We start from the raw sequence: 25213 nt of genomic DNA, 5'->3' as shown, positions 1-25213 counted from the left end.
AATGCAGCTTAGTAGTCCCTAGTTTTTAGCCGTTTAATTTCCTTCAATATTCGATATATATGCAACCTTGCAGCTGAAAAAAATTAACAGACTTGGCAAGCATATTTATTTTTTCAGTTTCACACAAACAGCTTATATCATATATTTAGCAGTAGTGCATTCATATAAATCAAGAATTTGGTATCAGAGTTTGATTGGACGTTAAATGCCAAATATATGTTTAAGGCTACAGTGACAGAGACGCAGGGGCCAAGCCACAGTAAAGGCTGTAGTGGATAAGAAATATTCAAATTTTTTCTATAAACCAGCCCATGTAATTTAGAATCCGTCCACGTGAATTCTAGCCCAATTTTGTATTCTTTTTATTTTATTCTGTTGCTGCTGCAAAACACTAGTAAACTCTCTTTTATCTTATTACCAGGTTTAGTTGTATGTCTCATAGCCCAGGTGGAAAAAAATTCCTGACCCTGCCCTTTAGAGACGCGCAAAATAAAAGAGGCGGAGTAGATCTAAGTTATCCGATTTTGACCAAAAGCAGCTTGATCCTTTAAGAAGATGGTGTATATGCAAGATCATGGGGTATGGGAAGCATCGAGCCTAAACACCCTAAGTCAACTGTCGAGGACATACCGATAAGGTTGCATTGGCTGTGATTTACCAAGGCAAACCTGAAGACATATTATTGTCACTGGTGGAGAAAAAGACGGCTAAGGAACATATATGGGATGCTATTAAGACTATGTGTCTTGGTGTAAATCGAGTTAAAGGGCAAGAGTACAAACTCCAAAGGCGGAGTTCGAGTCAATGAGTATGAAATACAAAGACAATTAATGAGTTATGTATGAAGCTTTATAGTTTGGTGAAAAATATAAGAGCACTCAGAGAGTAGGTCGAGCAAAGTTCTATGATAAAGAAAGTGCTTCGTGTTATTCCAACGAAATAATTGCAGATTGCGCCGACAATCAAATAATTTGAGAATGTAGAACAAATGTCTGTCGAGGAAACTATAGACTCATTGAAGGCACACGAGGAGAAATTGAAGGGACAACCAAAAAACTGTTGGGAACCATGGACTTAGGGTGTTACTACTTTTTACGATAAATATTACGAAAAGAGGATTATCTTGTTAATGGTTGATTCCACGCTCTTCTATTGTATTCCCAAATTCCCTTGAGCGAAGTGTGACCTCCGTCTTCTCAAGTTATCCTCTCTTCTTGCTCCTTGGTGGGTACAATATGTTTTCACACAATTGCCAAGCAAGAAGAGAATAAGGATATATATAGGCTACAATAGGGACTATGGATAATTAGGTTGGACCTTCTAATTACATCTTGAGCCTAGCCCAATGTAATTAAATATTAATTCAATCCACTAAAGAATTAATATTTGCACTACCTTTCCTAATACCGTAATTTAATTAATTCGGTTCCAATATTATCTGCTTATTAAATTCCCCATGTTTAAAATATCATATGTCCATTAATTAAATATATTACTGATAATTTATTTAATTAATATCTTTTATCCTTGATCATCCACTCAACCTTTATTTAATTATGCCAGAATAAATTCCACCTGCAGGGTTTCACATAATTAAATCTTTTTGAGCTTTCAAGGGGACATCATTAACCCGAATATTATCAGGACATGGATTCCTTCAATAAATAATATCCACCATGTATATAATTCCATCACCCAAAATATAATGATATAATTCAAAAGAATTATTTCATATATAAATCAAAGCATGTAAATAATATACACGTGTCAATTACTGATAAGTGGCATTTTATACCACTTAGAACGTCTTAAAATGGCTTAAATTGGTGTCTTGAAATCAAGTATTTTGTGTATTTGATGCGTTTTTCTAGTGTTTATGCATTTCAGGGTATTAGTTGCATTTCGGAGGAGGAATCATCAAGAATAAGACTTGGCATGTGTTCACCATTGAGAGAGGAAAAGAACGGGCAGATTACGGCGAAGAAACGGAGCAAACCTGGAATTTTTCCAGTAGGGTCCTCCGCGCCCGCGCAGCAATGCTGAGCGGCCGCGCAGCAGCCTTGCGCGCCCGCGCAGAAATGCTGAGCGGCCGCGCAGGGTCGGGGAAAAAGCTGAATTATTTTAGACTTCTACTTCTGTTTGGCTTCCAACTTCTATGTAATCTGAGTTTTATGGGACTATTATATAAGTAGATTTGAGACGTTTGCACAGGGAGTATTAAGGAGATTATGTTTTAGATTGTGTTTTTACAAGAAGCAAAGGAGATAAGGAAGAAGACCGATTTAGCACACAGCAACGAAGAGGAAGCATATATTCTTGTGATTCTTATTTCGTTGTAACGTTGGATGCTAGTTTTCTTGCTTTGACTTATTTACTCTTGTGATGTACTCTGTTTTAATATAATTAGTTTAGTTATTATTTTCTTGTGTTGTTTATCATGATTTCGTATGAACCCATGATGGCGATAAGTTCTATTATGGGCTAATCGTGATCATGGGGTTGCAACGGATTTATTATGGAATTCTTTAGTTAATTGTTTAATACTTTAGTATGTGATGATTGCATGATATCTAGTATTGGTTGTGCGTATTCGTCTTATGTGCGTCGCGAACATATAAGATAGGGTGTTAATCTCTTGTGAAGCGACGGTGAATCTTGAGATTTAGAACTTGCCATGCTAGCATAGGTTCATGTACGTTGTGCATGATTAGTGGGTAATTCTAACAGTTTTATTTGCCCTATGTAATCAAAAGGGATAACTTGTGCTTAAATCGTTGTGTTGTCAATTTCTGTAGACATATAGGAACTCAACATAATTGATGACTATTCAACTTCTATCTTAATTGTGGATGTTTGGTAGAATGGTATTAGTACAATGAAAGTTGGCTTTTATCAGTTTCATGTTATTCGATTAATGTCATCATTGTCACATGCTAAAGGTAATAACAATGGCTATAGAAGGAAGTAATAATGAAGTTGTGATCTCATGAGTATTTTATTATTGATAAATTGAAGTGTTAGTTAAGTGGTTAATTAAGTAGTTAATTATAGTTAATATTTAATCAACAATTTTAAGTGTTATTATCTTAATATTGAGAAGTAATCATACATTGGTGAGTGAGTTTAATTAGACAATAACTTAGTCTGAGTCTCTGAGGGAACGAACTAGAAAGTATTCTATATTACTTGCGAACGCGTATACTTGCGTGAATATTAGTGCGTGATTTTGCCCTAACAAGTTTTTGGCGCCGCTGCCGGGGACTCGGCGTATTTGTTTAGTTTATGTACTTACCATCATTGGTCATTAGGACTCAGTGATTAGGACATAGTAGTTACTTACTCTTTTCGGTTGTGTTTCAGGTACTTTAGCAAGCGTTTATGCAAACTCGTTCTCGTGCTCGCAAGAGGACCTTAGATACAGCTGAAGAGAAAGACAAAGTTCTTGATACTCCGGAGAAGTTAGATTTTGAGGATTCAGATTCAGGAACTGAGCAGAAAGAACCAGTAAACATGGGAGATCGTATTGTTCAAGCTGATCCAGCTCTTATGGATTTTTCTCGGCCTAAAATTGATGACATTCAGTCAAGCATCCTTCATCCGGCTATTCAAGCTAACACATTTGAGATCAAGCCGGGCACTATTCAGATGGTGCAGAATTCTGTTTCTTTTGGAGGAGCGGCAACTGAAGACCCCAACATGCACATAAGGAATTTTGTCGAGATCTGCAGCACTTTTAAGTATAATGGCGTGACTGATGAGGCTATCAAGTTGAGGCTTTTCCCATTCTCACTGAGGGATAAGGCTAAAGACTGGTTACATTCTGAACCAGCCGGGTCCATCACTACATGGCAAGATCTTGCGCAAAAGTTTCTGGTGAAGTTTTATCCAATGGCAAAGACTGCTGCTATGAGGAGTGCTCTTACTCAGTTTGCGCAGCAACCTACAGAATCTATGTGCGAGGCTTGGGAACGCTACAAGGAAAGGTTGAGAAAATGTCCACATCATGGAATGCCGGATTGGATGGTAATCACTGGTTTTTATAATGGTCTGGGGGCCCAATCTCGGCCCATGCTCGATGCAGCAGCTGGAGGCGCCTTATGGGCTAAAAGCTATACTGAGGCGTACAATCTTATCGAGACGATGGCTGCAAATGAGCATCAGAACCCAACTCAGAGGATGACATCAGGCAAGGTAGCAGGTATTCTGGAAGTTGATGCAGCCACCGCTATTGCAGCCCAGCTCCAAGCGCTATCAATGAAGGTTGATTCTTTGGCTACGTATGGAGTTAATCAAATAGCTATGGTTTGTGAGCTTTGTGCAGGTTCTCATGCTACGGATCAGTGTTCTCTTGTCAATGAATCTGTTCAGTATGTGAATAATTATCAGCGACAACAGCAGCCTGTGCCAGCGACCTATCATCCTAACAACAGAAATCATCCAAATTTCAGCTGGGGGAATAATCAGAATGCTATTCAGCCACCATATCAGCAAGGAGTGAGTAAACAGTTTAACCCACCTGGATTCCAGCAACCACAGCAGTATGCTACAAGACAATCATATCCTCAACAGGGAAGTGCAGCTGCACCTACTAGTGCTGATTTTGAGGAACTTAAGCTGTTGTGCAAGAGTCAGGCGGTTTCTATCAAGACCTTGGAAAATCAAATCGGTCAATTAGCCAATGCAGTGCTCAATCGTCAACCTGGCACTCTTCCCAGTGACACGGAAGTACCAGGCAGGAAGGAAGCTAAAGAGCAAGTCAAGGCTATTACCTTAAGGTCTGGAAAAGTAGCTGATGCTGAAAAGACAAAAGAAGTCGAAGCTAAAGTTAGAGATGAAGAATCTAAGCAAAAGGAGAAAGTGGCGGAACCAAAGAAGACTACTGTTGAACACACTCTGCCTGAGGCTAATACAGGGGAGAAACAGCTCTATCCTCCACCACCTTTTCCTAAGAGATTGCAGCAACAAAAGCTGGATAGACAGTTCGGGAAGTTTCTGGAGGTGTTCAAGAAACTTCACATCAATATACCTTTCGCTGAGGCTCTGGAACAAATGCCTAGTTATGCGAAGTTTATGAAGACTATTCTTTCAAGGAAGGTGAAACTGGATGACCTTGAAACCGTTGCTCTCACGGAAGAATGCAGCGCTGTTCTGCAGCAAAAGTTACCACCAAAACTGAAAGATCCAGGAAGCTTCACCATTCCTTGCACCATTGGCAATCTAACTTTTGACAAGTGCCTTTGTGATTTGGGAGCAAGCATTAATCTGATGCCGTTGTCGATCTTTAAAAAGCTGGATCTGCCTGATCCAAAACCCACATACATGTCGCTACAATTGGCTGACCGTTCCATTACTTACCCAAGGGGCATAGTTGAGGATGTGCTCGTCAAGGTGGATAAGCTCTTCTTTCCTGCTGATTTTGTTATTCTGGATTTTGAGGAAGATAAGAAGATTCCCATAATCTTGGGGAGGCCTTTCTTGGCTACTGGTCGTACCTTGATAGATGTGCAAAAAGGGGAACTTACTATGCGGGTTCAAGATCAGGATATGACCTTCAACGTATTCAAGGCAATGAAATTCCCTACAGAAGATGAGGAGTGCTTAAAAGTGGATGTGATTGATTCTGCGGTTACTTCGGAACTCGATCACATGCTAATGTCTGATGCATTGAAAAAGGCCTTAGTGGGGGAATTTGACAGTGATGATGAAGATAGCAATGAGCAATTACAATATCTGAACGCTTCTCCATGGAAGCGAAAGCTCGACATACCATTTGAATCTCTTGGTACTTCTGACCTTAAGAATGCTGAAGGGAAACTCAAACCATCAATAGAGGAAGCACCTATCTTGGAGCTCAAACCATTACCTGAACACTTGAGGTATGCTTGTTTAGGTGATTCATCTACATTACCTGTTATTATTTCAGCTGACCTTTCAGGTAGTGAGGAAGACAAGCTCTTAAGGATTTTGAGAGAATTCAAATCGGCTATAGGATGGACCATAGCAGACATCAAGGGGATAAGTCCTTCATATTGTATGCATAAAATTCTGTTAGAGGAAGGTAGTAAGCCAACTATGGAACAGCAGCGAAGACTGAACCCGATCATGAAGGAGGTGGTGAAGAAAGAAATTCTGAAATGGCTAGATGCAGGCATCATTTATCCTATTTCTGACAGCTCGTGGGTGAGCCCCGTGCAATGTGTACCTAAGAAAGGAGGTATCACTGTGGTCGCAAATGAAAAGAATGAGCTCATCCCTACTCGAACAGTTACAGGATGGAGAGTATGCATGGATTATAGAAAATTGAACAAAGCCACAAGGAAGGATCAATTCCCTCTCCCATTCATTGATCAAATGCTTGACAGATTGGCGGGACATGAGTATTTTTGTCTTCTGGATGGTTATTCCGGGTATAATCAGATTTGTATTGCACCAGAGGATCAGGAAAAGACTACCTTCACTTGTCCATTTGGCACATTTGCTTTTCGAAGAGTTTCGTTTGGGTTATGTGGCGCCCCGGCCACCTTTCAGAGATGTATGATGGCTATATTCTCTGACATGATTGGAAATAACGTCGAAGTGTTCATGGATGACTTCTCCGTCTTTGGACACTCATATGATGAATGTTTGAATAATCTGCGCGCCGTACTCAAAAGATGCGTGGAAACTAATTTGGTGCTTAATTGGGAGAAATGTCATTTTATGGTGCGTGAAGGCATTATACTTGGGCATAAGGTCTCTAGCAAAGATCTGGAGGTGGACAAGGCCAAGGTGGGAGTCATTGAAAATCTTCCCCCACCTAATTCGGTGAAAGGAATCCGTAGTTTTCTCGGTCATGCGGGTTTTTATCGGCGATTCATCAAGGACTTTTCAAAGATATCTAAGCCGTTGTGCAATTTACTTGAGAAAGATGTGCCTTTTAAATTTGATGATGAATGTTTGGCAGCATTCGAGACTCTCAAGGAGAGTTTGATCACGACACCAGTTATTACAGCACCAGATTGGACAGAACCGTTTGAGATGATGTGTGATGCGAGTGACTATGCAGTAGGTGCAGTTCTGGGACAGCGCAAGAAAAATCTCTTCCATGTGGTCTACTATGCGAGTAAGACTTTAAATGGGGCCCAATTGAACTACACCACTACTGAGAAGGAGCTTTTGGCTATAGTCTTTGGCTTTGAGAAATTTCGATCTTATCTGCTTGGTACGAAAGTGACAGTATTCACTGATCATGCAGCTATTCGCTATCTAGTTTCTAAGAAGGATTCGAAGCCGAGACTCATTCGTTGGGTGCTTTTACTTCAAGAATTTGAGTTAGAGATCAAAGATAGAAAAGGTACTGAGAATCAAGTAGCTGACCATCTCTCTAGGTTGGAGAATCCCGATTCTACTTCACAAGATAGGACGTTAATCAATGAATCTTTTTCGGATGAGCAGTTGTTTGTAATTCAGGAGGAAGAACCATGGTTTGCAGATATTGTAAACTATCTTGTCAGTAATATAATGCCGCTTAATTTGACACCCGCTCAAAAGAAGAAGTTTCTGCATGAGGTGAAGTGGTATATGTGGGATGAACCATATTTGTTTAGACAGGGAGCTGACCAGATCATCAGGAGATGTATCCCGTTATGTGAGACGAAGGGGATATTACGAGACTGCCATTCCACGGTTTATGGTGGACACTATGGAGGTGAGAAGATGGCAGCTCGTATTCTGCAAGCAAGTTTTTTCTGGCCTACTTTGTTCAAGGATGCTCATAAGTTTGTTTTAAGGTGTGATCGTTGCCAAAGAGTGGGAAGTTTGTCAAGGAAGAATGAGATGCCATTAAATGTGATGCTTGAAGTCGAGGTCTTTGATGTGTGGGGAATCGATTTTATGGGGCCTTTTATCTCGTCTTGCAATAATCAGTACATCTTGCTGGCAGTCGATTATGTCTCAAAATGGGTCGAAGTTAAAGCTTTACCGACAAATGATGCAAAGGCAGTGCTAAATTTTCTTCATAAGCAAATTTTCACAAGGTTTGGAACGCCTCGGGTAATCATAAGTGATGAAGGATCGCATTTTTGCAACCGTAAGTTCACTTCTATGATGCAGCGTTATAATATGAATCATCGAGTAGCTACTGCCTATCATCCGCAAACAAATGGTCAAGCGGAAGTGTCTAACAGAGAGATAAAGCGCATTCTAGAGAAGGTTGTTTGTCCGTCAAGGAAGGATTGGTCTTTAAAGCTCGATGAAGCTGTTTGGGCTTACAGAACAGCATACAAAACTCCACTTGGGATGTCACCGTTTCAGTTGGTGTACGGTAAGGGATGTCATCTACCGGCGGAGCTTGAGCATAAGGCCTACTGGGCATTGAAGAAATTGAACCTGGATTTAGATGCAGCTGGTAAGAAAAGAATGCTTCAGCTTAATGAACTTGATGAATTTCGACTTCAAGCGTACGAGAATAACAAAATATATAAGGAAAAGGTGAAGAGGTGGCACGATAGGAAGCTACATCCTAAGTTATTTGTGCCAGGGCAGCAAGTTCTGTTATTCAACTCTCGGCTCCGACTTTTTCTTGGAAAGTTGAAATCAAGGTGGTCTGGACCTTTTATTGTCAAAACTGTGTTTCCACATGGAGCGGTGGAAATTTTTGAGAATGATTCGGACCAAGCATTCAAGGTTAACGGTCAGCGGTTGAAGCACTACTATGGGGACATGGCAAACTGAGAGGTGGTTAATGCCATTTTGTTGACTACTTGAGAAAGGTACGGAACGTCAAGCTAATGACGAAAAAGAAGCGCTGCGTGGGAGGCAACCCATGAATTGTTGTTACAGGAATCCTTAGAAGTTAATAACCTATCCAAAAACACAAAAAAATCAGAAAAAAGGGGCTGAAAAAATATTTTTCCAGAGACCCTCTGCGCGCCCGCGCAGCTATGCTGAGCGGCCGCGCAGCTTGCTGCGCGCCCGCGCAGAAATGCTGAGCGGCCGCGCAGGGGTCGAGTTCCAGAAATTTTTTTTACAGTTCAGAAAAAAAAAACACAAAAACCAATCACAGCCCATAAACCCACGAATTCTTTTCCCATTACCCCATGATTTTATCCCTCAACCCCACTCCTAATCTAATTTAACCTACTCCACACCCTATATATACATACACCTATCCCACATATCTCCCACAAACTTCCTACACTTAAACCCTCTCATAAACATCAAAAATCAGTTCTTACACACTTTTATTCACAAATCAATGACACCCAAGAGAGCACGCACTATTGACAGCAGCAGTACAGTTCCTACTGCTGATTCATCAAGGGGTACTGCTGCAAGGCCTCGGTTAACTGACAGAGCTACGGAGGAGGAGTACACTAGGCTGTTGGGGAAGCCGATTCTGAAGGAGAGGGGGTTTTTACCATCAGGGAGGGATGGTGAGTTGTTACCCATGATTGCAGAGAAGGGGTGGATAGCTTTTTGTGAGTCACCCGAAGCAGTACCGATGAGTGTTGTTCGTGAGTTCTACGCGAACGCGAAGGCTGAAAAGAATGGGTTTTCTGTAGTTCGTGGGCTGACGGTTGATTATCATCCTGCGGCGATTCGCCGTGTGATTGGACAGCGAGAGAGGAAGCCCGAGGAGGAGAATTGGAATGAAAAGACTGCTGAGGATTTTGACTTGGATTTGATTTATGCGACTCTCTGTCGACCGGGAACAGTTTGGAACCGCAGTCCAGCCAATAATGAGTATCGTCACTTTCCGGCGATCGCCATAAACAGGTATGCCCGTGCATGGAATGCATTTATATGTGCTAATATTTTGCCTTCTTCACATGCACACGAGGTCACAGTTGAGAGAGCACAGTTGTTGTGGGGAATTTTGAATGAGGAATACTATGTGGACCTTGGTGAGTTTATCTACCAAGGAATTCTGAAGTTTTTGAGGGGAGCAAAGCATATGAACATCCCTTATGCATCCACGGTTACGAAGCTATGCCGAGCAGTAGGAGTGAACTGGCCGGCTCATGAGCAGTTGCAGTTGCCAGCAGCTCCGATAGATTCTGGCACTCTGAATGGGATGCAGGAGTGGACCGGTGGTGAGCCTGAGGAGCATGGGCTGGGTTATCGTCTTCCAGGAGGGCGTCCAGCACGAGGTGCTACTATGGCTAGGCCAGGGCGTGGTGAGGCTAGTTCTTCGAGAGCTCAGGAGGGAGCTGGGATGGGTGATGCCCAGTATAGGAGGCTTTCACGGCGGATGGATACCATATATGAGACGCAGAGCAGGTTTGCTCAGGAGCTCACCCTTGCGTTAGGGACTGCTTTTCGAGGCCTTGGAGCTGATATCCAGTGGCAGTTTTTGGTGAGGACTCTGCATACCCGCCGCCTGATACTCCACCCACTGAGGGTGATGATGATGATGACTCCGAGTAGGTATACCCTGTGTTCCTTTCTACTACCTTCACTGGGGACAGTGAAGATTTTAAGTTTGGGGGTGGTAGTTAAGGAATATTTTGTGTGTGTCATATAGCTGCATATTCATGATAGTTAGTTCATATAGTTGCATAATTTTTGCCATATAGTTTTTTTTATATATAGCTTTAGTTGTTTGTCATATCATATAGCTCATGCATATACCATGATCCCTTTTGCAATGATTTATCGACTGAATTATGATATTGATGCGAGTGAAGTGATAGCATTAAAGTGTTATTAAGTTGTGTAGGTTGATATGCATGCTAGAAGCACTTGTATTTTCACTAAGTCTTAGAGAATGCTTAAGGGCTAGATTGTTGTTATGATCTGATTATTTTCGAGGATAATCTATTTATTATGCTTAGAATTTGATAATAGGTTCTTAGTGGTAAAGGAATGAAAAAGAAAAAAATGGAGTAAAAATGGAATTTGTTGCTAGTTATGGCTAGGCATCAAATGGCTAGTAGCCGGCTCGCTTGTTATGCGAGTAGTCTAGGGTTGAGCAAGATGGAGCGAAACGCACCTGCTCAGAGAAAAAAAAAAAATTTTGTGCATAATTGATCAAGAGTGGGCTCTTTGGTATTCGAGTTATTAAGTTCTTAGGGGACTTTGTGCCTAGTGACCTAAGGCTTTTAGAGTCTGGGATCCGCTAACCTAACGCTCGTTACATGGATACCATTGTATAAGTCTTTTGTGGACCTCACTCATTGCACGGTCAAATAAGCATTTGAGTTGTAAATAAGAAGCACGATTCCGTAGTAAGCTCCAGAGTTCTTGTAGTATTGTATATCACTTTGTGCCTAGAATTTTTATTCTTTGTATAATCGTAGGATTGCCTTGAGGATAGTCTAGTCATAGTAATTGGTCTACTTCCGAAGCATATCTGTTAAGCATTTGCACACACCACGTTTCTGGCTATATGTCCGTTTGCATGAGTTAATTGATCTTTAGTGTCTAACTGTATTCGTTGAGACGTGACAATTTGGTTGGTTAATTGTAGTAAGGGGGATCGTTGCATTTTCATATAGATTGCATTCATGCATATTTTTCTTTGTTTTGAGTCTGTGACGCTTGAGGACAAGCATCGATTTAAGTTTGGGGGTGTGATAAGTGGCATTTTATACCACTTAGAACGTCTTAAAATGGCTTAAATTGGTGTCTTGAAATCAAGTATTTTGTGTATTTGATGCGTTTTTCTAGTGTTTATGCATTTCAGGGTATTAGTTGCATTTCGGAGGAGGAATCATCAAGAATAAGCCTTGGCATGTGTTCACCATTGAGAGAGGAAAAGAACGGGCAGATTACGGCGAAGAAACGGAGCAAACCTGGAATTTTTCCAGTAGGGTCCTGCGCGCCCGCGCAACAATGCTGAGCGGCCGCGCAGCAGCCTTGCGCGCCCGCGCAGAAATGCTGAGCGGCCGCGCAGGGTCGGGGAAAAAGCTGAATTATTTTAGACTTCTACTTCTGTTTGGCTTCCAACTTCTATGTAATCTGAGTTTTATGGGACTATTATATAAGTAGATTTGAGACATTTTCACAGGGAGTATTAAGGAGATTATGTTTTAGATTGTGTTTTTGCAAGAAGCGAAGGAGATAAGGAAGAAGACCGATTTAGCACACAGCAACGAAGAGGAAGCATATATTCTTGTGATTCTTGTTTCGTTGTAACGTTGGATGCTAGTTTTCTTGCTTTGACTTATTTACTCTTGTGACGTACTCTGTTTTAATATAATTAGTTTAGTTATTATTTTCTTGTGTTGTTTATCATGATTTCATATGAACCCATGATGGCGATAAGTTCTATTATGGGCTAATCGTGATCATGGGGTTGCAACGGATTTATTATGGAATTCTTTAGTTAATTGTTTAATACTTTAGTATGTGATGATTGCATGATATCTAGTATTGGTTGTGCGTATTCGTCTTATGTGCGTCGCGAACATATAAGATAGGGTGTTAATCTCTTGTGAAGCGACGGTGAATCTTGAGATTTAGAACTTGCCATGCTAGCATAGGTTCATGTACGTTGTGCATGATTAGTGGGTAATTCTAACAGTTTTATTTGCCCTATGTAATCAAAAGGGATAACTTGTGCTTAAATCGTTGTGTTGTCAATTTCTGTAGACATATAGGAACTCAACATAATTGATGACTATTCAACTTCTATCTTAATTGTGGATGTTTGGTAGAATGGTATTAGTACAATGAAAGTTGGCTTTTATCAGTTTCGTGTTATTCGATTAATGTCATCACTGTCACATGCTAAAGGTAATAACAATGGCTATAGAAGGAAGTAATAATGAAGTTGTGATCTCATGAGTGTTTTATTATTGATAAATTGAAGTGTTAGTTAAGTGGTTAATTAAGTAGTTAATTATATTTAATATTTAATCAACAATTTTAAGTGTTATTATCTTAACATTGAGAAGTAATCATACATTGGTGAGTGAGTTTAATTAGACAATAACTTAGTCTGAGTCTCTGAGGGAACGAACTAGAAAGTATTCTATATTACTTGCGAACGCGTATACTTGCGTGAATATTAGTGTGTGATTTTGCCCTAACAATTACTATTTCCGGATTAAGAACCTAAGCATCAATAATAACATAGAATCTTAGTTCTCCTTCTTAATCAATATTAAGGGAACAATTCTAAATTTGATCCTGTTCAATATACACAAAGTATACTAGTATTATTTATTAGTCAATATAAACTAATCTAAATAATACTACAGCCATACCAGTGGATTGTCCAACACCACCTGTTCTGTGAACCTTATTATATTATATAACCGTATTTAACAATCTAATATTCTGTATCCCATTTGATACTAGATTGTTCATAATATATAATATTAGACAACATGTAAACATTCAAATGATTCTCAAATAAACTGGCCAGAAATAAATGTACATACTTCAAATAAATATTTTCAGTATACACTAACAAAAACAACAACAACAACCAACTTCTACTTACAGAGGAGAAATGGACAAAGAAGGTGGCTAACGAAGGAAGCTGTTGATGATAAGGGAAGAGTGGTCAAGACGAGTTTACAAAGGAAATTGAGGTTCGTTCTCAAACTAGAAGAGTCCAGGTAAGGAAGGTGGACGTGTTGGTCGCGATAAGACAAATACAAAATGTTATAATTTTTATATATATGGCCATTATGTAATAGATTGTCGTAAGCCCAAGCGTGACAGAGAACGGAAACTTGAATCTAACATGGCTTAGATGGATGATGATGGCTTGCATTCCTGTTGACTTAATATGGAATAAATAAAGAGAACATGATGTTATTAAATGAAGAAAAGTTTGTACATAAATTAAGTTCAAACAGTGACAATAAATCAAGCGAATTGAATGTCTAATATCTTGACAACAGAGTAAGTAATCGTATGACGGGTCAGAAACTAAATTTGATAGGTCCCGTAAAAGGGCTATATTAAGCTAGAAGGGGGGGTTGAATAGCTTAATTACCAATTTAAAAATTATTATGGTGTTTTAAAATAATTTATCCTTTTTTAAAACTTTACCGAGTAGTTATGCAGTTTATATGTGCAGAAAATAAAGTGCAAGGAAAGAAAATACTACACGACGATTTTATCCTGGTTAGCGATGGCGCAACCTCTAATAGATTCGCTCACCCCTACGTCTAGTCCCCGAGCTCCTCTCCCGGACTCGAGTTTTTCTCTTATAATAAACCCGCTCCTTTAGTAGGCGGAGAAGCCTTTACACCCTTACAAATATTTATCTTGGTGCAAAACACAAGGGTCATGTTAGGTCACACAACACTATATAAGGGGGTTGAATATAATGTTTATACAATCAAATCGATTTAGAACACAAGTATGTAACAGTAATCAAGTTTATTCAATATAATAAGCTATGTTACAAAGTAGGTTAAACTACTCTCTCAGTGATGAACAATATCACTAAGTGCTTTTAGGTTACAATGAATAATCTTTCTTGTGAATGATAACACATATAGTGTAAACCCTAAGCTGTGTTTATATAGTACACAGTTACAAGATATCTTCTAATTGATATGGAATATAATTATGTCTCCTAAAATATATCAATCAAGTATTATCTTCTACAAGTCTTCTAGTCGTCCAACTCTTCATGCATATCTTTTATTGTTTTAGTCCATATCCTCTCCTGTAAATCAGCTGCATTCCTTATCTGAAGTACCCGCACTTAAGTCCTGATATAAATCCTGACGGCCTTAAGTTCTAATATATGTTCTGACTTCAGTAAGTCCTGATTTCCGGTAAGTCCTGATAAGTCCTGATATTAAGTTATGAAACTAAACACAAATCAGATTAGACATGACATCTCAAATATATCTAACAATCTCCCCCAACTTGTGAATTATAAAAAAATATACAAGTTAATAGATTTGATGATGTCAAAAACATTTAAGTACAAATACAATGAGAGTTTATTTAAATAATTAACTACAACTTACAGTCCTTGCAGCTTTTACCAATTTTACTGAGTCAATCTGAATCCAAAATGATTCTTGACAAAGTTTGATATCAGCTTCTCTTCTGCATTTCTCAGGACTTGAGCTAATGTAGCCTTGACTTGCTTCATTTCTTTATCTTGACTTTCAATCTGGTAGATTGCAGTCCTAAGTGCTGTGATGTGATTTCTTTCCAATCCATCACCAAGTTTGATTACTCTTGGATGAGATGAGTCTTCATTATAGCACAGATATTTCTCTTTCAGAATAACTTCAAGTTTAGCATAATTCTTCTTCATTGAAATTTCACTTCCATCATCTTCAACTATCTTTGAAACAAATTCTGCAACTCTTGATCTAGAGATTCTGGCTTTATCCCTTATAGTCTTCATGATGAAATTTGACCATCTTCTGGTAATCTCAGACTTTATCTCCAAAAGATAATGAAAGAATTGAAGTTCTTTCAGAGATTTGTTCAGCACATCTGATTCTGACATTCTGTATGTTCTTCCATCTTCAAGAAATAGAATCAGCTTTTCTTTGACATTACTCTTATCATGAGCATCTAGTACCACTTGAACAGATATAACCTTGTTAAGGTGTTTCTGTGTAACTTTCTTAAGAGGTTTGTCAGTTAATAAGAATGGATCTCTGGTAATTACTTCAACTCATGTTTTGATCTTGGCTTCTTCAGAACCTAATCCAGCTCTGTCTCTTGCTTCTCTGGATTTTAATCCAACAGTCATGAAATAAGATAGCAGTTGACTTTTCTTAGGATCTGATGGTTTAACATTTTTTCATAAGAGTTTCTTCTTATCAGTAACTGTCATCTTGCCCAAATCAACTTGAGCTCTGTCAGAGGTTGATGTGTAACACCCCCAGATCCGGGGTCGGGGATCCGAGTCGTCACGGTCTTTCTTTCCACAATATCACTTCACTTAATTAATAAATAACCTTATGCTGTGACCCCACACTAACACACACCACAACCCGTTATAGTCTCAGAGATGAAATTTAAATAAGTACAAGTCTTTGAATCCACAATTTAAAAGTTATTACAACCCAAAATGATTACTTGATAAATTTACAGTTAATTGCCATTATCTGCCACAAGTTATAAATATACATAATTGATTCTCAAAAGTAGATGGTCTGATCTACAATAGATCTACCTCTGCAGCTATAGCAGCTACAACATCAACGGGAAGACACAGGACGCTTCCCACGCGCTTGCGCTGGGTCTGCTGGAGTCTGGCCATCTTTCCTAACTGTTGTTGTGTGATGAAGAAATAAAGCAAGGGTGAGCAGCAAGCCCACCAAAATAATATGTATAATGATTTACAATATATGAGCCTACTCATAATACTCATGAAAGTCTTGGTCAAAAGAAATGAACCAAGTTTGATATCTTAATGCGATAAAGTCGCAAAATATTCAGTATATATACATATATACTTTTCAAAATATTGGAAGTCCTCTTCCAAGCATAATACACACAGAATTCCAGTGTATAACTGTATAAAAATATCGTTGCAAGGTGATCTCATATATCTAACCTTGTCTCAACGTTTTTCTGAAAATCTTTGTCATGCATAAGATAATCATTTACTAGATATAAGTTTAAAAGATGAAGTTACAAAATACTCCAATATACTTATATCTTTTCCAAATACTACTTGAACTACCACCATTCAAGTTATAATTAGTTTTAAGAAAAACATCCCATAGATGAGACCACAAGTTAAGACTTGAATAGATTCAATCTTTGAAATATTATTGAATGAAAAAGTTATGAGATACTTTATTTAGTCCCGATATATATATATCCACATATATATATCTCTAAAACATTTCCTGGAACCTCTGTTATGTAAAGTATGAACAGAGTTGCAATATCCAATGAATTTGGAAGGAAAAGAAAACCTTTGGCATAAACTAGATATCTTGCTGATCAGGCAAAGATACCCATAAGTAACCTTTTCTACTAGTAGATGGACGAATTCCCCACTGGTCATCACCCTGGTCATAATTAGGACCTTATGCTGGACTGCCACTCAGCCACTTATGCATTTGATGGACTCCCACTGAGCCACTTACACTATCATGGACGCCCACTGAGCCCATGTTGCTTATGCCGACTCAATAGATGGACTTACTTCCCGAACGTTGGGTAAGTAATCAATTCATTTACCAAAACTGCAACCTTGTTGCGAAAATACACCACAGAGCCGGATCCCTCAGGTTTTGAACGAGTATTTAAATCCCCTTTAAAGGAAGATCTTAAATATAAAAATGAGTTTTGGGATCCGCTCTAACTTTTAAAAATCATTTTGAAGACTCGAAAACACTTTAAAGAGTGTTTGGAGTAATACTAATTTATTAAAATAAATCAGTCCCGATATGAAAGAAATATCCGAATATTATTATTTAAATAATATTCCCATAAGAATAATTGAGGTAGAAGTTGGAAAACTTATACTTGAATGAAAAGCAAATTATCAAAGATATACATATACGAAAGTAATATCTTTATTTGAATAATCGAAAATAAGTTTGATTATTTACACCTTATTCTTTAATAAAATAAAGAATATATTTCAGCAAATAATCGGAGTCATAGATCCTCAAATGAATATTCAAATAATATTCAATAAATAATATAAAAGAGTCATAAGTCCTCGAATGAATATTCAAATAATATTCAATAAATAATATAAAAGAGTCATAAGTCCTCGAATGAATATTCAAATAATATTCAATAAATAATATAAAAGAGTCATAAGTCCTCGAATGAATATTCAAATAATATTCAATAAATAATATAAAAGAGTCATAAGTCCTCGAATGAATATTCAAAATAATATTCAATAAATAATATAAAAGAGTCATAAGTCCTCGAATGAATATTCAAAATAATATTCATTTAATATAAAGGAGTCATACGCCTTTGAATAATATTCGAAATAATATTCAATAATAAAATAAAGTTAAAGTTATCGAATAAACCTTATTCGATTAATAGTTTTGAAAACTATGACCATATATATGTATATATATATAAATATATATATATATATATATCCATATCCATATATATACAAAATCTACTCGGGATCCTCGACTCCCGGTTTTAGAAAATATTTTCACCTTTGGGTCCCTATACTAAGGGTATATGCAAGTTACCGCTATTCTCTAGCATAGGTATTATCAACTGAACCAACAAATATATATTTCAAGAATATGAAACAGGCATGCATATATACCATATCACATGCTACAATATATCGCAAGAATTTGCTAAATAACCAATATGCATTTATCGCAAGATCATGCATATACAAATGTATACATCACAACAACAGTATAACGGATAGAATACTTGCCTGAGCGACTGGGGTTACGAATGGCTCGGGACGAGTCTGGTAACCTATAAACAACAAGTAAGTTGGAATTAAACCAAAATCACTTGTAAATCTATACTTTAACTAACTTAGACTCTAACGCTTGTTTTGCGCTCACTGATTCGCTTAAGCCACTCGGGTACCCTCGGCTCCACCATTTTTAATAATTTAACCTTTACGAGTTTTAAAGCGATTCCTTCGCGAGTGTCTTACCAACTGCCTAACACACTTACCATAAATGTTTCATACATTAATTAACCCTTTTCGGTCTTTAACCTATGTTTCAAAGTAAGGCGAGGGGAAAAGTTTCGTTCGCGAAACGCCGTTACTTGAAACGGTCGTTTCTCCTAAACCGTGCATCGGAATCGAACGAACTACATATCAAAACGAAGCTCGTAACATGAGCTATCTAATCATGGCAGTGGTCATAATCTAGCAGGGGGTTCTCGGGCCCTAATGTTATGCACAAAAACAGTCTAAAGAAAATCGGACGTTACGACGGCTATGTTTACGCGATTTCCCAATTTTAACCATTCAACACCAACCACAAACCAACCTCAAATCCAACATACAACCAACATCCATCCTCATCACATCATAACAACCCCAACCAATTCAATTTAATCATTCATACTTATGCCTAAACTTAACTTTAATCATACTTAAGTTCCTTTAAATCAAAACCACAACAATTACCATTCCATTTCACTACCATTCCAAATCCCAAACTCTAAATCATAACAACAAGCTACAATATCAACCCACTAATCAAAATCATCTTATAATATATAGGAATCTAGGGTTTGGAGATGGTATACCTTCCTTGAAGTGGTGGGTGGAGCTAGGAAGCCTTAAGAAGCTTTGAGAAGTCTTAAAAATGCTTGGATCTTCAAGAAAACAAGAAAAAGTTCAAGTTAAAAACTTGAAAACACTATTCATTGTCTTCTTCTTTGATTAAATGAAGAAGATTGAGAAGGAATTAATGGCTTAAACTCATGATATAGTCCTAACTAAGCATGAAGATGATTAGGGAATTATCTTACCGATTTAGGAAGCTTGGATCTTGGATTTTGAATTTCTCTTGCCTTTTGAATAGTGAAAAGCCGTGAGCAATGAAGAACAAAGCCTTGGTTGCTTTTGATTTTTGATGAAAATGATTTTACTTGGCTTGGTTGATTGGTTTTTGTGCTTGCTTTAGTCAATTACCTTCTTGCCCTTGGATTTGTGTGGTTACAAAGCCACCACACCTCCTTCCTTCCCATGTCATGCTTATGTCATCCTCATGATGTCATCCTCACTTCCTTGTCCTCTTTCTATTGGTTGGATGACATCATTCCCACTAATCCCTTTGATTAACTTCCTAATCGTTTGCCTAATGACCGCTGATCTGTTATACGGTTCGCTTAACTTTCGTTCTCGTTTATCGTTTGAAGGATCATACCCGGGATCTTATTACTTAGGTTCCCTTAACCTTTCTCAATACATTATATTCCTTTTTATGATCCTCTATTATAATCCTTTAATTTAAATCCTTTTTATCCTGTTACCTTATACTCAATTCTCTCCGTATCTTGTGGATTTCCGGGAAAAACCAAAGTGTTCGGAATTGGATTCTGACGATCTTTACATACACTTATATACTTCATAGAGTACTAATAATATCCCATAAGATCAATAACAGAACCCCTACATAGCGTGGCATGAAAAGTTTTCTCGTTCAGCAAAAACACTATTCATAAGGGTTTCAAAATTTCTCAAAAATTGGGGTTATTACATGATGTCTTGATGACTTGTTCAGGATTTGCAGATTCTTCTGTAGCTTGCTGTTCTTCACTCTGAACAACTTGAGCTATGTCAGAGGTTGTCTTAGATTCTTCTGTTATCTTTTTTCTTTTCAGAGTTTCAACAGTTTCATCTTCTGCAGCTGTATCATCAAAAACCTAAACCATTTTGCACACAGGTTTCATCAGAATTTGAGGAATCTTCATCTCCTGTTTCTTTGTTGGTTCATCAATCTTTCATTTCCCTTTTTCCTTGGGATCAATTTTAACTTGTGATCTTGTCTTAAACTTTGAAGCCTCAGGAGTTGACCTTTCCTTGATCACAATGCCTTTTGCCTTAGGCCTTGGAGGTTTCTTTGCATTAAAAGCTTTAGATTTAAGATTTGTCTTCTCAGCTGCAAATCTAGCTTCTTCCTCCTTTAGAGTCTCTAAATCCATTCCAGGATTATGTTTGAGAAACAATTTTTTAGCAATTTCTTCATCAAATGTCTGAATCTTGGGATCTTTATAGTAGACAGTAGTTTCCCTTCCCTTAAGCTTCAGAGTGTATAAAAACTTCTAAGAGTCTTGACTTTCAGCTTGAATGAGAACATCAGAACTTGATATCAGATTTTGATTATCAGAACTTTCTATCAGAGTTTGAGCATTTACAGCTTTAAAACTTGAATCTTCTGTGTAGAAGATTTACTAGAATCAGAAATTAGTTTCTGTGAAGAAACTTTGCTGCTTTGCCCTTGACCTTGACCTTTGCCCTTGCTAGGGTTTTCCTGGTCATTTTTTTTATCATCCTTCTTCTTCAATATTTGAATAGTAGAGCATTTGGACTTAACTACCTTCTCCCCCTTTTTGGCATCATCTGATAGGAGTGGAGAGAGAAGATGTTCCACTGAAGATTGGATCTCATTCAATTGAGTCTGTTGAGCAGCTTGATTTTGTAGGACCTCAGCCAGTTGGGCCTGCTGCTCTTCTTGAACTTTCTCAATAGCTTCAGCTTTCTCTTGAATAGGTTTGATAAACCTCATTTTGTCTAGCTTGATCTCCATATCCAGCTTATCAGCTTTTTCCAGAAGTTTATCAACCTTTTCATGAGTAATGGAGTGTTGACCCTGAAGAGATTTAGTATAGAGAGCTGTGACTTTAAGTTGAGCTTTGAAGTCAGAATTTGTCAACAACTCATCAGCTTTTGCAATATGATCTGTCAGAACTTTTGAGCTGGGAATGAAGTCAGATTCATTCCACTTCTTGGTCCATTGAACTCCTTTGTCAGTTTCTTCCCATGGAAGAGGAGCATCTTCATCAACAAACTTTTTAAGCAGTGCCTCCTTTCCAAGAATTTGAGCTGGGGTGTTTACTGGAGCCGACTCTCCAGAATTTGCTAGAAGCTCATTATCTTTTGACAACACAAGAGTGTGTGTGGCTGTAGGAGATTCTGGTACAACTTCATCTGTTTCCACATCCAGAATTGGAGTAGGTTGTATTTCAGCAGTTAATGGAGAAACATATGGAGTTGTCACTTGTCCTTGTGGTGCTTCCAGAAACAAGACATATGGAATTTTCAGCCTATGAATGTCAATTTCAGGACTTAATCATGAATCTTCAACTGTAGCTGTTTCTCTGATTGGAAAGATAGGAGGTGTGATCACTGTGTCTGGAAAAGTGTCTTCAGCTTGAGGTGGAGGTGGCAAAGCTTCAATTACTATTGGTTCTGATGAGATCAGAGATTCCTGATCCCCTTCCTCAGCTTCTTCATATTGAGCTTGTGTAATTTTCACACTTGCCCTCTTCTTCTTTGATCTTCTAGATGATGGATGAGTTGCTTGAGCAGCATCAGAACTTGAAGTTCTTTTCCTTTTTAAAATTCCAGAACCCTCAGCTTTAGTCTGTTTCTTAGGAGTTACCTCTTTCTGAAAAATTTCCTCTTCAGCTTCTATTATCACAGGTTCTGATGCATGAACCTGGACTTTCTCATCTTCATCTGATTCATCCCTCAAAATTATCTTTCTTCTTCTCCTTGGTGGAGATTGAGGAACATATTTTGCTCTTAAAGATTTTACAACTGACACCTTTTGGGAAGTACCAGAGGTTGGTTTGGTAGTAGGTGCTGATGGTTGTGCTTGAGAAGATTGTGCTGGTTGGAAATAGGTTCTGATGGTAGGCTGTGGTTGAGAGTTGGAAGGTTGTGTTGGTGGAGGTTGAGAGGGTGCAACTTCAGGAAATTTGGGTGTGTATGTGTTGGGGTCAGAGTTTACTAAGAACAGTTTTACAGATTCAGGAATTTGAAGGGGTCTCAGTAAGTTTTTCTTATTATCAGTAGATAACAAGTCTGTGAAAGCCCTTTTAGCAAGTTTAAAAGGTTGAATTGTCTCACTAAGGTTTTGGGGCTCATCAGGAAAACAAAAACTGTAAATGAGTTGACAAAATCTAGCAAAGTAAACAGTATTTGGGTCCTCATTCATCCTATCCCCAATAAAACCTAAAATAGCAGTAGGATAATCAAAGTGAGTTTGATTTAGAAGTTCATACCCTATTTGCCGACTCAGAATGGGAATGACATCAAAGTTGGAGCATTTGTTGGCAAAAGCTCAGGTGATGCAGTTAAAGAAAAAACTCCACTCCCTTCTAATGTATGGCCTCTTTAGTTGTCCCAGCTTGGAAAAACCTTTCTCATAACCAAGATTGGCCATCATACTTTGTAGAAGTGGCTCCTCAATCTGAGCATTGAAATTGCAATTTTCTGGCAGATGTAGAGCTTGTCGAACAGTAGACAAAGTAACTAGATACTCATCTTCCCCTGTTGTGAAAATAATATTTGGGGACCCAGCTTCACCACCATCATCATAAACTCCACTCCTCCAAAACTCCAGTATCTGTGTTCCTAAGAGTAATTGTGGTTGGGTCAAAGCATACCCAATCTCACTGCGAGTAAGAAAGTCTTGGATGAAGTGAAGATCTGATGGAGCTTCGTCCTTGCTGAGAATAATCATATAATTATTGGGGATAAACTTGGCTCCATTAAAGATGGTGTCAATGGATTCCAATTATATAAGAAATTAAGTGAAAAGTTGTGTGTACGAAAGGTGTTTGATAAAATGCTTGTAAGAGAGTCCGTCAGAAAATAGAGAGAAAAAGAGAGTGAGAGAGTAAAATAAGAGAGATTAGAAAATAGTAAAAGTAGGTAAAAGATTGTTGAAATCTTTTAACTCTAGTATTTATACTCTCTATGTGACGACGACTCTTTTTGGAAGTAGAACAAACATTTTACACCTGGCAGCATGTAAACAGTCAAAACATTATTAGTGGGCACGGTAAACGTGCAGTAATTATTACTCACATGCGATTACCAAAACCAACACACAACCCATTAAGCAAATGATTGGCAATGTTTTTATCTCACCTAATTATTTTCTAATAAATATGACCGTTACAGTAAAACTTACAAATAAGTCAAGTAAATAAATAAAGCCATGTAAGCATCAGAGTTTCCATCAGGATTTGTATCAGAACTTGACGATTATTAGAATTTAATGGTCATGAGAACATGGCTTCTGTACTCAAAAAGTGAATGACTATTTCTGTTATTCTTCACACAAATATTGACTAGTTTCTTCAGAGTTTAATCATCAGAACTTATCCTCGGAATTTATGCAAATAATACTTAACTGTTTGTCAGAAACAACTTAATCACCACAGTAATTTTCATCATTCATATGGAGTGAGAGTGTGTGCATTTGCAAATGATCAGATAAAGATTAAAGTCTGATAAACTTCAGATATCTTAGAAATAAGGCATAACTAAGAAAAATGCTTAAAATCTGTCTTTAATCTATCTTTAATTTGTGCTCATTTTATGCATCTTTTGACATTTTTTTTACAGTGGCTTCTCAGTTTAAATGAGTCACAACTGCTATCAGAATTTATGCTGTTGTCAGAATATTTCTCCAGTAATCAGAGAATGTGAAGAGTCACCAAGAAAAATTTGCTTTTCTAATGCATATTACTTAATATCATCAATGCACTTGGGTCTTCCCTTTCACATATTTACTCTAGATCTCAAAGGAGTACCTGATTTCAATTTTTCTTTTCTTTTATTTTCTTCAGATAAGTGAGGCTTATCAAGCATGTAGATCATCCTTAAGATTTACTGACATCAGAATTTGACAGATTAAAAACAATAATCTAGTTTGTGACTTAGTAATAAGATACAAGAAGTAAATTTGACTAAGATCAAAATCAGAGTTTGCTTGTGTTATGGATTTCCACATAAACAACTAATTCAAACATGGGATACATTGTTTGTTAAAGACTACTAAGTCAGCATCTAGCAAACTAATCCTCAATTGATTGAATAGTCACAGAACATTCAAAACACTATCAGAGTAAATAGAATCACATCTAGATAACAATCAGTATTTAATATGATATAATTTAAGTATAAATTACATAGAGATAAGACAATCTGTAAACACTGATCATAAAGTCTGATGCATGTGAACAAAAACTAAACAAATTTTGAGAAAGAACCTGAAACATTCCAAGTTCATTTACTAGTCTTGTAAAAGTAGCTTCACATAGTGGTTTTGTGAAGATATCTGCTAGTTATTGATCTGTTGGGACAAAATGCAATTCCACTGTACCTTCCATCACATGTTCCCTTATGAAATGGTACCTAATGCTGATGTGCTTTGTCATTGAGTGTTGAACTGGATTACCTGTCATAACAATAGCACTTTGATTATCACAATAAATGGGTATTTTAGAAAATTCTAACCAATAGTCTAATAACTGATTCTTTATCCAAAGAATTTGTGCACAACAGCTTCCTGCAACAATATATTATGCTTCTGCAGTTGATGTAGAAATTGATTTCTGTTTCTTGCTAAACCAAGAAACCAATCTGCCTCCAAGAAATTGGCAGCTTCCATTAGTGCTTTTCATGTTTATTTTGCATCCTAAAAAATCTGCATCTGAGTAACCTATTAGCTTAAAATCTGATTCCCTAGGATACCACAATCCTAGATCAGCTGTACCCTTGAGGTACTTGAAAATTCTTTTCACAGCTATTAGATGATGTTCTCTTGGATCAGCATGAAATCTTGCACAAAGACAGGTAGAA

The 25213-nt window shown here is 37.7% G+C and overlaps 1 non-coding gene across 1 annotated transcript; it reads right to left on the bottom strand.

Moving 5' to 3' along the window:
• Nucleotides 1-3903: 3903 nt before the first annotated feature.
• LOC141715775 (small nucleolar RNA R71) lies at nucleotides 3904-4010 on the bottom strand. The gene has a single exon (XR_012572525.1). It is a non-coding gene; the product is annotated as a small nucleolar RNA R71 (small nucleolar RNA).
• Nucleotides 4011-25213: the final 21203 nt, after the last annotated feature.

The sequence above is a fragment of the Apium graveolens genome, chromosome 3, assembly GCF_009905375.1.
Source record: "Apium graveolens cultivar Ventura chromosome 3, ASM990537v1, whole genome shotgun sequence".
NCBI lineage: Eukaryota > Viridiplantae > Streptophyta > Magnoliopsida > Apiales > Apiaceae > Apium > Apium graveolens.
Note: the sequence above shows the minus strand (reverse complement) of the source record. Positions and strands in the feature narration are given on the sequence as shown.